This window comes from Lytechinus pictus, chromosome 10, assembly GCF_037042905.1.
Source record: "Lytechinus pictus isolate F3 Inbred chromosome 10, Lp3.0, whole genome shotgun sequence".
Classification (NCBI taxonomy): domain Eukaryota; kingdom Metazoa; phylum Echinodermata; class Echinoidea; order Temnopleuroida; family Toxopneustidae; genus Lytechinus; species Lytechinus pictus.
In genome coordinates this window covers 5,204,103-5,214,262 of record NC_087254.1, presented here as the reverse complement: position 1 = coordinate 5,214,262, position 10,160 = coordinate 5,204,103, and positions in this window count along the sequence as shown.

Here is a 10,160-nt window from a genome sequence, read left to right as displayed (position 1 = left end):
TTTGATTTGCTAGTTCATTACGATTAACTTGCACGCCGAATAAAAGTACACAATTTTTCCTGCGCGCGCGCAGCATCTCCCTATGCACGCACTATCCCAAGATCATCACGCAAAAAGGCGTCCATTTCCTCTCATGAGCCTGAACGCAAGACATGTTGCCACGTAAGGCGAGGGGTCGGTGGGAGGGTTCAAATGAGTATATCCAGTTATCTCGTAAATAAGAAAATCATGGTAAGTATTTTCATAATTTACATCAATAACTGGGATATACTCATTTGATTTGCTAGACCAACACGGATTCAACGTGAAGGGAGGCATGTCTAGACTAAGAAAGTGCGTACAAAAATAGGGAGATGAAGACACGAAAGGCCGCTGCCTTGAGGACAGAGGAGGTAAATAAGGCCTCATGTGAAGAAAGGTCCTTAAGGACAAGGAATTAGAAGAGCGCCAAAAAGGCGGTACTCAAGATGTCGTATACGACGATTCCATAGAAAGAGCCCAAGAAGAATGATACTATAATATCATGGGCCCTCGGCCTAGTGTCAGAAGGAGAACATCATCACCAACTGACTTGATCGTTTCAACAATCCAGCGTGAGAAGATGTCTCGAGAAGCTGCCGCAAACGGCTCGCGCGACAAAACAACCAACTGCACAGAGTTGGGAATTGTCTGAAGAATGGCAAACAAAGACGAGGGTTAGAAGTAACACCTAATCTAAGCCTATCCCGGCAACGGTCCGGGAGCAATGCATAAGTATGCAAAGCTTTGTACTGTAAATGGTTATATATAAACAGATACAGGAGGGATCTCGACTGATAGACAGACAAAAGATACCCTGAAAACCGACCCAAGAGGGAGTTAGTCAAGCGTCAAGAACGACCGACAGGTGCCATGACGGACTAAGCCATACAAGCTCAACGTTTGAGAAAAACTTAAGAGGTTGTAAGATTCGGATTGAAGGTATTAATCATCCGTAACCGGAGGGATGATAATTGCCGATGATCAAAAAACGATCCGATTTTGTTGAAAATTTCGACAAGAATCGTGATCGGAAGACTGAAACTTGTACGGTTCAGTAAGTGATCCATCAATCAATCTGAGAAGGCGACAGCGGGGCTAATAAAAGCCACGGTCAAGTCACCGGCTTAATAATTTAAGCCAAGCCGCAACCATGCAAACGTAAGGAATGCGAGATAACTCAGAAGCCCCCGCGTGGGAGAAGGCGCCCAGAATTCGATATCTGTCTCAAATGCGTGAGGGCAGGACATCTGCAGAATCTGATAGAGAGCTGTGGCAGGACGTTTCCAGCGGTCCGAAAAGGACATGGAACGACAGAGAGTAAGGTTGAAGTAAACCACTCGTAAGGCAGTCAATGTGTCGAGAAAGGCGACTGAGTGCCATTCTGTTAAAAGAAAATGCCACGGACCTGCTGTCTATGTAGAATAGAACAGTCTGGTCAAAGCAGCTCAAACGGGCGTGTCGGAGAAAAAACGCGGCACGCATCACGACATAATAAGTGTGATAGACAGCGGATCCCTTTTGTCCCGTACTAAATAAAACACCCGCCCGAGGGTGCAGTGCCCGCGGCGGGAGAGGTGGGCGGTGGTTTGGCTGAAGCCACCATCGCCGAGAGGGTCCGTAAGACTAGGCTACGATGGATGTCCGCTGAGCGGAGTAATCCCTAGTCGCAGCAAGAGTACGCCAGAGATGAGCTGGCGAACAATGTCTCTGTCATGATCTTACGTGTAAACGATGATCAAGAGATGTCGGTCAAGATGTTCTGAACCAACAGACAACGCCAGACATGATACCTCAACAGTTACGTTCCCGACGGAATCGAGTGAGGTAACAACGGCCCTGTCCTATCAAGGTTAGGGACGGAAACTGGCTAAGAGTGTCTAAGTCCTCGCTTGACGAAACAAGCGGAGGAGAAAGGCGACTTGAGGAAAATAATCACCAATATTTCCCTCAGTCTGCGATGAGAACCAGTTGTTTACGAAAACAGCCACAAGGCCTGGTTTCTCTGGTGATCGCAAGGGCAAGCACCGCCGGCGCCGGTTGCAACAGCATGGAACAGTCCGATATCGGTAAGATAAGGAGTTCCGAGAAACTGCGGGGGGCGGCAAAAATGACGCCCTAAGCAGCGGGGGATGAGAATCTATGCTTCTAAAAAGAAGAACTCCAGTGAAGTAAATTACTTTCATGGAGGGACTCATCCACAGTCGGCCCGAGAGAAAGCGGGTCGTGGTGATCGTGGTTAGACAGGCATAAGTATGCATACACACACGTATACATTTTATACATAAATGTATATCCACCACGATTACATCATCCTCGGTCACGCAGTGACCATGGTCACATACATAGCATGGAAGGAGGATGAAAGCAGCCTGCGAGGCGACTCAAGTGTGCCGATTGAAAAAGCTTCTAAAAAGAAGACAACTCGACACACGGGCACGGTAAATGCATCGACCGTAGCCCACTCCACACGAGGAAGCGGCGGAGACGCCCGCAAGCTTGACCCACATAGAGGGCAGTCTATCGGATAGACTGTTTGAGCTCGACCGATGGCCTGGTGGCGGACAGTTTGGTGTGAACTCGCCGACCCGGCACGGTGGGTGCGTCCAGGAAGTAGGCATAGAAATGCCGACAGAAAAAACCTGGGGCTTGAAACAAGCCTGAACGCACGCACACAGCCGACAATCTAAAGAGATATATGGCTGTTTCTTTCCACCGAGATGATGCTTACCCGACCGGGAAAGACTCAGGGAACAAGTTGTGAATGTCAACAGGAGGGGTATCTGGCGTATAAATAGCCGATTCCCTCCGGGCGTTCGGTGCGGGTGCTGCCGGCGGGGTCCGGGGGGACGACCGATGATGGCAGCTCGGGCAGGGCTCGCACGAGCCGCCCGAAAACGAGACAAATAGGTTACAAAATAACCATAATGCACCGGGTGGTGAAGGCATAGCGATTATTAAGTATAGGAGAACTATTAATCGCCGTGACATTCAGATCCGATATTTATGCTCATAAGCTCGGCAGAGCTACGAGATAGTGAGACATACCGCTGAGCGGTGATGGTGCTAATATCGGAGTCGCCCTCACTACAGCGGCGATCGCTGGAGGACGGGTGTCTGTACTAGCCCTGACTCTAACCTTGCAAGGAAGAGAAGGAGTTAAAAGTAAAGACAGGGCACCCTTACTTTCGTATAGAAAGTGAGGTTCAGGCCAAAAGCTGACGGTTCCGTCGCCTGGGCGGACGGTCCGAAAACAGCCAAACATTCTCATGAGAGAAGGAAGGCATGCGGTTTGTTAGAAAATCTTACCTCCAATCTACAGGCCCGCCTAGGGGGTAGAGTGGAGAGAGTTACCGCTGAAAGAGCCGTTGCCGAAAGCGATGCCCGGTCAAACTGTGAGGCTTGACGTAGAGGGCGAATTCGGGAGTACCTGCATATTAATGGGGGATACCCATGCAGGTGAACTCGCCGACGGCTCCCCGGAGTGCGGGCTGGCGGGAGAAACTCAATCCGCTCAATGCCCGTCACCGGCAATAAGACCGACAGAAAACAGTCAAGCGGCTGCAGCGACCAACCAGCGACATACGAGGGCTTGCCGACTTGCTGGGTGAGACCCATACGTCAGCAGCACCTGTGCATATCATGAAAACACCCGTGCGGGTGAAAAGGGGCCGGCAATTTCAAAGAAAAGGGCCGGTGGCTGGTGCGAGGCTGTTGATAAGCCCAGCCGTCGCGTAGCGGCGGTCTGTAATGACGGAGAACACGAGGGTAAGAACCCGTAATGCTCGGGACGTGTTGATGCAACCTGTAAGGATGCAACGTCCAGCCGTCGGTCATCGAGAGCTTGCCGACATGTTGGCTTGAAAGCCGTATGTTGGAAGCACCTGCATGGAAACGGGGTCACCGTGTAGGTGAACAGCGTTTCAATAAAAGCCCGGCGTGAGAGGGCAGGTGACTGCTTGAACCGCACGGTGCTTAGCACAGCGGCTAAAGCTGACATGAAGCGGGAGTCTGGTGACATAATGGGGACGATGCCCGTATGTCGATAACACCTGTGTATTAGCGGGAATTTCCCTTGCAGGTGCGTGAGCCGGCGAATCATGAAATTGCCGGTGACTCTCCGAAGTATGAGATGACGAATGTCTGCTTGGCCTGCCCGGTGCTTGACACGGCGGCTGAAGCTGACATGAAGCGTGGGGGAATTTACCCGCACTGCTCGTGGGCGTGTGAAGCAACATGAGAGTTGCGACGCGTGACCCACAATTATCGGGAGTCTGGTGACATAATGGGGGGCGATGCCCGTATGTCGATAACACCTGTGTATTAGCGGGAATTTCCCTTGCAGGTGCGTGCGCCGGCGAATCATGAAATTGCCGGTGACTCTCCGAGGTGTGAGATGGCGAATGTCTGCTTGACCTGCCTGGTGTTTGACACGGCGGTTTTAGCTGACAGAGAGCATGAGGATAAAAATCTGTGATGCTCGAGGGCGTTCTGTTGTAACATGAAGTTACGACGCCTGACCATCGGCACAAGAATTAGAAAGAAAGGGTCTGCCCGCGAAGCGGGGTTAGCAACCTAGAATTTCTTCTTCTTCCTCTTCTATAGGGCACAAGAGACAGGGGGGACGTGATATCTCGCATGAGAAAAATCACCCAAATCTGATCAAGCCGTTTAGGCACATGAACGCTAATTCCACAGTTCCACCTTTAAGGGCACGTGGACGCGATTCCACAATTCCACCCTGATCAGATAATCTTGAGAATGACGGAGTCGAGCTCACGTGTCTCTAGCGACTAGGGGCTGGTAGCCCTTTGCTAATGCTCCCTGAAGGAGACTGACAAAGCATCGAGCCTAGTCTGTGCCGGGAAAAGAGTCCCATGCTCTTAACCCGGACTTGATGGACCCGATAGCCGGTGGGTAAAGCAGCCCTGGAGGAGTGAAGTTTTCTATACTAGTACCACACTCCCCAAAATAGGTTCAGGTCCCGTCGAGGGAGCCTTGGCTATCACCTTTCAGGCACGTGGCCACTGCGCCACGGTTCCACCCTAAAACGCTCGGGTACGTGGGCGCGGTTCCACGGTTCCACCCTCTTGAGCACGTGGACGCAACTCCACGGTTCCACCCTCCTTTTTCCAAGGCACGTGGACGCAACTCCACGGTTCCACCCTTTATAGAGCCCATCGCAAAGGGTCTCACTCTCTTGCCCTCATACTCACCGCCGCTGATCACGGGAACAATAATACCATGTCTGGTTCTCTCCCAGCGGCAGGTTTGGAGTCATCAGGAGATGAGTCAAAAGAGCTCATCTACCTGGTAAGTTCTTAGCTGAAAGAACAAAAGGAGGGTCGAAAACAGAGAGGGGGCGGAGGGGTGGGTGGACAAGAAAGGTGACAAAGCAAGATCCTTATCAGAAATATTAATAATAAAATTAATAACTTCGGAAGAACAGGATCGACTTCTTAAACATGAGATCAAACAAAGTTAAGAAGCTGAAGTGAGAAAAAAAAACTGAAGTTTTTTTTTTTTTTTTTTTTTTTTTTTTTTTTTTTTTTTTTAAATCAATTACACGTAAACATGACGTTAATTAATTAAAAACAGAAACGTCTAAGTCCAAGGACGAAGAGCAGGATCAGCTAAGGAAAAAAAACACAAGTTTTTTTTTTTTTTTTTTTTTTTTTTTTTTTTTTTTTTTTTTTTTTTTTTTTTTTTTTTTTTTTTTTTTTTTTTTTTTTTGACAAGGGTCAAAAGAAATAAGTAAAGGAGCTGATCTGAAAGGAAGAAGTAAAAACTTACTTCCCTTAAACTGGAAAGCCAAAAACTCATTAGCGAAAACTTTTTTAAAGGACGCTAATAGAAAACAGGGGGGCTTCCCAAAAAATTTTAAGAGAAAATTTTTTTTAAGACAATAAGTCTAAAAAAGAAAAAAATTTCAATACAAAAATAATTATTAAAATTAATTAATAATTAAACAATTAACCGATTGGTTAATTAACAATTAATTAATTAATCAATCAATCAATTAATCAAACAAAAAACAAAAGATTGATTGAGACAATCAACCAACTCACAAAGGAACAAGTTGAAAACAAGTTTGAGAACAAACAAGGATGACGCTCCTATCTGTCCCATAGCCTAAGCTGTGGGGAGGAAATAAAATCAATTCAATTCAAGACGAGGCAAAGGTGCAAGTCAAGAATAATAAAGAATTAAAAAGATTTGGCGTCGTATCAATGCCTGCGGCACGCAGGAATAGTGTGCGGAGCTACGGGTAAGGGAAGCGGAAGCAACCCGTCTGTGAGAAAACGAAACTGACGTTCGGAACTCACAAGTTTATTTAAAGAAAAACGTGAATAATAACACGAATGCTCCATGCACTATGATATAAATGAAATCAATCTATAGCCGAAAGGCAAAGGATTGAAATAGGCTGTAAATACATAGATAAATATGTAAACAACGGACACTTTTTATAGAAAAGTGGGAGTGTACTTAGCTAACGTCTGCTCACGGCGGCAGGCGAAAGTAAAAGAGGAAATGGACGCCTTTTTGCGTGATGATCTTGGGATAGTGCGTGCGTAGGGAGATGCTGCGCGCGCGCAGGAAAAATTGTGTTCTTTTATTCGGCGTGCAAGTTAATCGTAATGAACTAGCAAATCAAATGAGTATATCCCAGTTATTGATGTAAATCAGAAAAATCAAAGAAACAGATCAACGAAAGTGTGAGAAAAATCGGACAAATAATGAGAAAGTTATGAGAATTTGAATATTGCGATCACTAATGCTATGGAGATCCTCAAATTGACAATGCGACAAAGATGTGTGATGTCACTTGTGAACAACTCTCCCCATTACTTTAGTATATATTTCACTTAAATTGCCTCTTTTATCACATCTATCAGTAGATCATGTGTTCTTTCTAGAGGAGGGCATGTAATACAGATTTTTAAAGGATACATCATGGATAAACAGTTTGTATCACAATAAGAAAAAGCAAAAAGATACATTTTGAGGGTATTTTATAGTCTATCAAAGGGAAAGTTGTTCACATGTGACATCACACATCCTTGTCACATTGCCAATAGGAGGATCTCCATAGCATTAGTGATTGCAATATTCAAATGCTCATAACTTTCTCATTATTTGTCCGATTTTTCTCAACCTTTCTTTGTTCTTATTCTTTGATTTTTCTGTTTCGACACACGCCTACTTGTTCCAAAGGTTTCATTCCCCTTTACGAATACTAAAGAAATGCTTATGAGCCAATGGTCGAATAAGCACGGTTGTCGTATCACGAACCAATCTTGTCCAATTTTGCAGCGCAACCCGATACTGACATTAAAATTTCAAACTCGTCTTGCTCATTACTGGATGAAGTGTTCATTACATATTAGGTGTCAAAATGTAGGGGAATAATTGAATTGTATGATGATTTGAATGAAATATCGTAATTAATTTGGCTTTGAAGAAAAAAGATGTGGGGAATCCCGGTTTCCTTTTTTCTGGGACACACTGTATAAAGTAACAGGCAAGGGCAGAGACGTTTGGTTCCCATATCTCATATGTATGTTCCTTTGGTGATGTGTAGGAGTGCATCTCCATCTACTGCACAATGATCATCATTATCATCTAGACTGTTTTAGCAATGCATTAAAATCACATATTTTGGTCTTCATCAATTGCCCGTGCAGTATCAGAGCATATCCCTAAAAAGGACCGAAATCCGACCAATATCCCATTGGCTCCTTTACAGAATTTGCCATTGAATATGAGACCGTATTTAATAGTTAAATGCGCATGCGCGAATACGTGAAATACGCAACGCGTACAACAATGAAAGCAATGCGATGCGCATAGAGCACAATGACACTGACGTCATTTATGAACTACACGCAAGTGGCATGTCAACAACATAATTGATCTTAATGAAGTGATGATGCCATAATGTGATAAGGAATATGACTTGTTCAATCAAATTTTTTTTTGGGGGGGGGGGAGGAGGGGTGGGATAGATGATAATAATTATATTGGATGGCTTTGTTTCATGGAATACCATAAATATTCCACTCGTTAGGGCCAATATTTGCCCAAACTCTTGGAATATTTCTGGTATTCCATTCTGAGCCATCCAATATAATATAATTATCATTATCATCTATGTCACCACCATCATCACCATAATTGTCATCGTCACCATCACGATCATCATTAGTGAAATCATCAATGTTATCATAAACATCACCGAGATCTTCACAATGTACAGAATAAACAAATGCAAGTTTAAAAAAATTCAACTCATAAAAGAGAAGGGAATATTAATACCGGCAACACTGACTTATTTCAGATAAAGATTGTTGTTTCTTTGTTTGTATTTTGTAATAAAAGTTTGCATTTCTTATTTAGTGACCAAGACCTACACAATGTACAGAATAAAAAGATGCTAGTAAAACAAAATTCAACTCATAAAAGAGCAAGGAATATTAATACCAGCAACCTATTTAACCTATTTCAGATAAAGTTTGTTGTTTCTTTGTTTGTCATAAAAGTTTGCATTATATAGTGACATGATTCATATCAGTGTGATGTAGACATGTGACATAATAGTCATCTATGGTTTACTTGTTAATATAAAAAGGCTTGCAATTAATTTGATCTCAAACATTGGTTAATACTTTGACGAAGTCCTTGTATCGAGTCCACATTTGGTTGAATGCCAAGAGATGCCAATGTGCTATACTACAGAAAGTGATCTAGTGATCACCATTATGAGGGATAAAATGTTAATCATTTTTTGCTGGCTTGCCAATTCTTATCTCTCTTACTCTCATATCAAAGCAGTTGCAAGCTCACTTTTAAAAGTTTATTTACTGAATTCATCTGATGTAAAGCATTTAGAGAATCTCTATGATCTATGAAAATAAAATGTATCATCTTTATTATTTTAAATCCATTGATTTTAATGAAACTAAAGCTTTGAAACTTTATATTTGAATGAAGGGTACTTTCAAAACTGATGTTATTCATTAATAAGTTCACTTTTCACCTTCAAAATTTAAGTCGAGGCACTTACATGTAACTACATGTAAGTAGTAATAATAGTTGCATGAAGTAATGAGAAGAAAAATAGTATATAAATATTGCTCATGAGAGCATTAGTAACAAAAAAATAACCTAAAGTGATCTTGATACAAAAGGCCTACTATTTTCCTAAGACCAAAGGTTGGGGGAAAATAGTCGGCCTATAGTCTAAAGATTCTTGAAGGGTGACAGTTTTACTACAACCTGAATAAAAGAGCAGTCAATATTTATTTTATATCAATAATAATTTGAGCAGGGCAAAATAGTCGGCCAATAGTCTAAAGATTCTTGAAGGGTGACAGTTTTACTACAACCTGAATAAAGAGCAGTCAATATTTGTTTTATATCAATAATAATTTGAGCAGGGCAATAGTAAAAATTATTGCCCCACTCGCTCAAACCGTTGCAATTGTTATATAATCCTAACGGGTAATGCAACTTTTTAACTGAAAAGACAACCAACTGTTAATCCTTGGAGGTTAAGGAGGCGGAGGAGAAGAAGGACCATTCACAACAGTAATTACAAGTATGCATTTAACAAAATACATCTTTGAGCTTTTAAATAGAGCAAGCAGCCTTTGAGCATCCAGAATCTCCTGTTTTTGTTTCTCTGACAGGATGGGTTTATGAGAGAGGGAATTAGATGGGAAATGGGGGTAAAGAGAGGAGTTTCCTGTGCGAGACCTGAGAACCTCCTGACAAGGGCAGTTCAACATCAAGGTTGGTGCTTCTCCCGGGGAAGTCGTCAATTGACAATGATGGTAGGTTTGTGATGGGGAAGAGGAGGATGAGGACACTGACTCATACATGATGTAAGAGGGGGGGTAATCAGTAATTGTACCAATGGGGATGAGACAGACAGACATACAGACAGGCAGATAGACAGACAGACAGGCAGATAGACAGACAGACAGGCAGAGAGAGAGACAGACAGACAGACAGAAAAACAAACATGTACATTGTATACACTCAGAAAGACAGACACATACATGTAAAGTAGACACACAGTGGGAAAGAGGGAGAGAGAAGGAGAGAGTGAGAGAGAGACAGGCAAGACAGAAAACGAC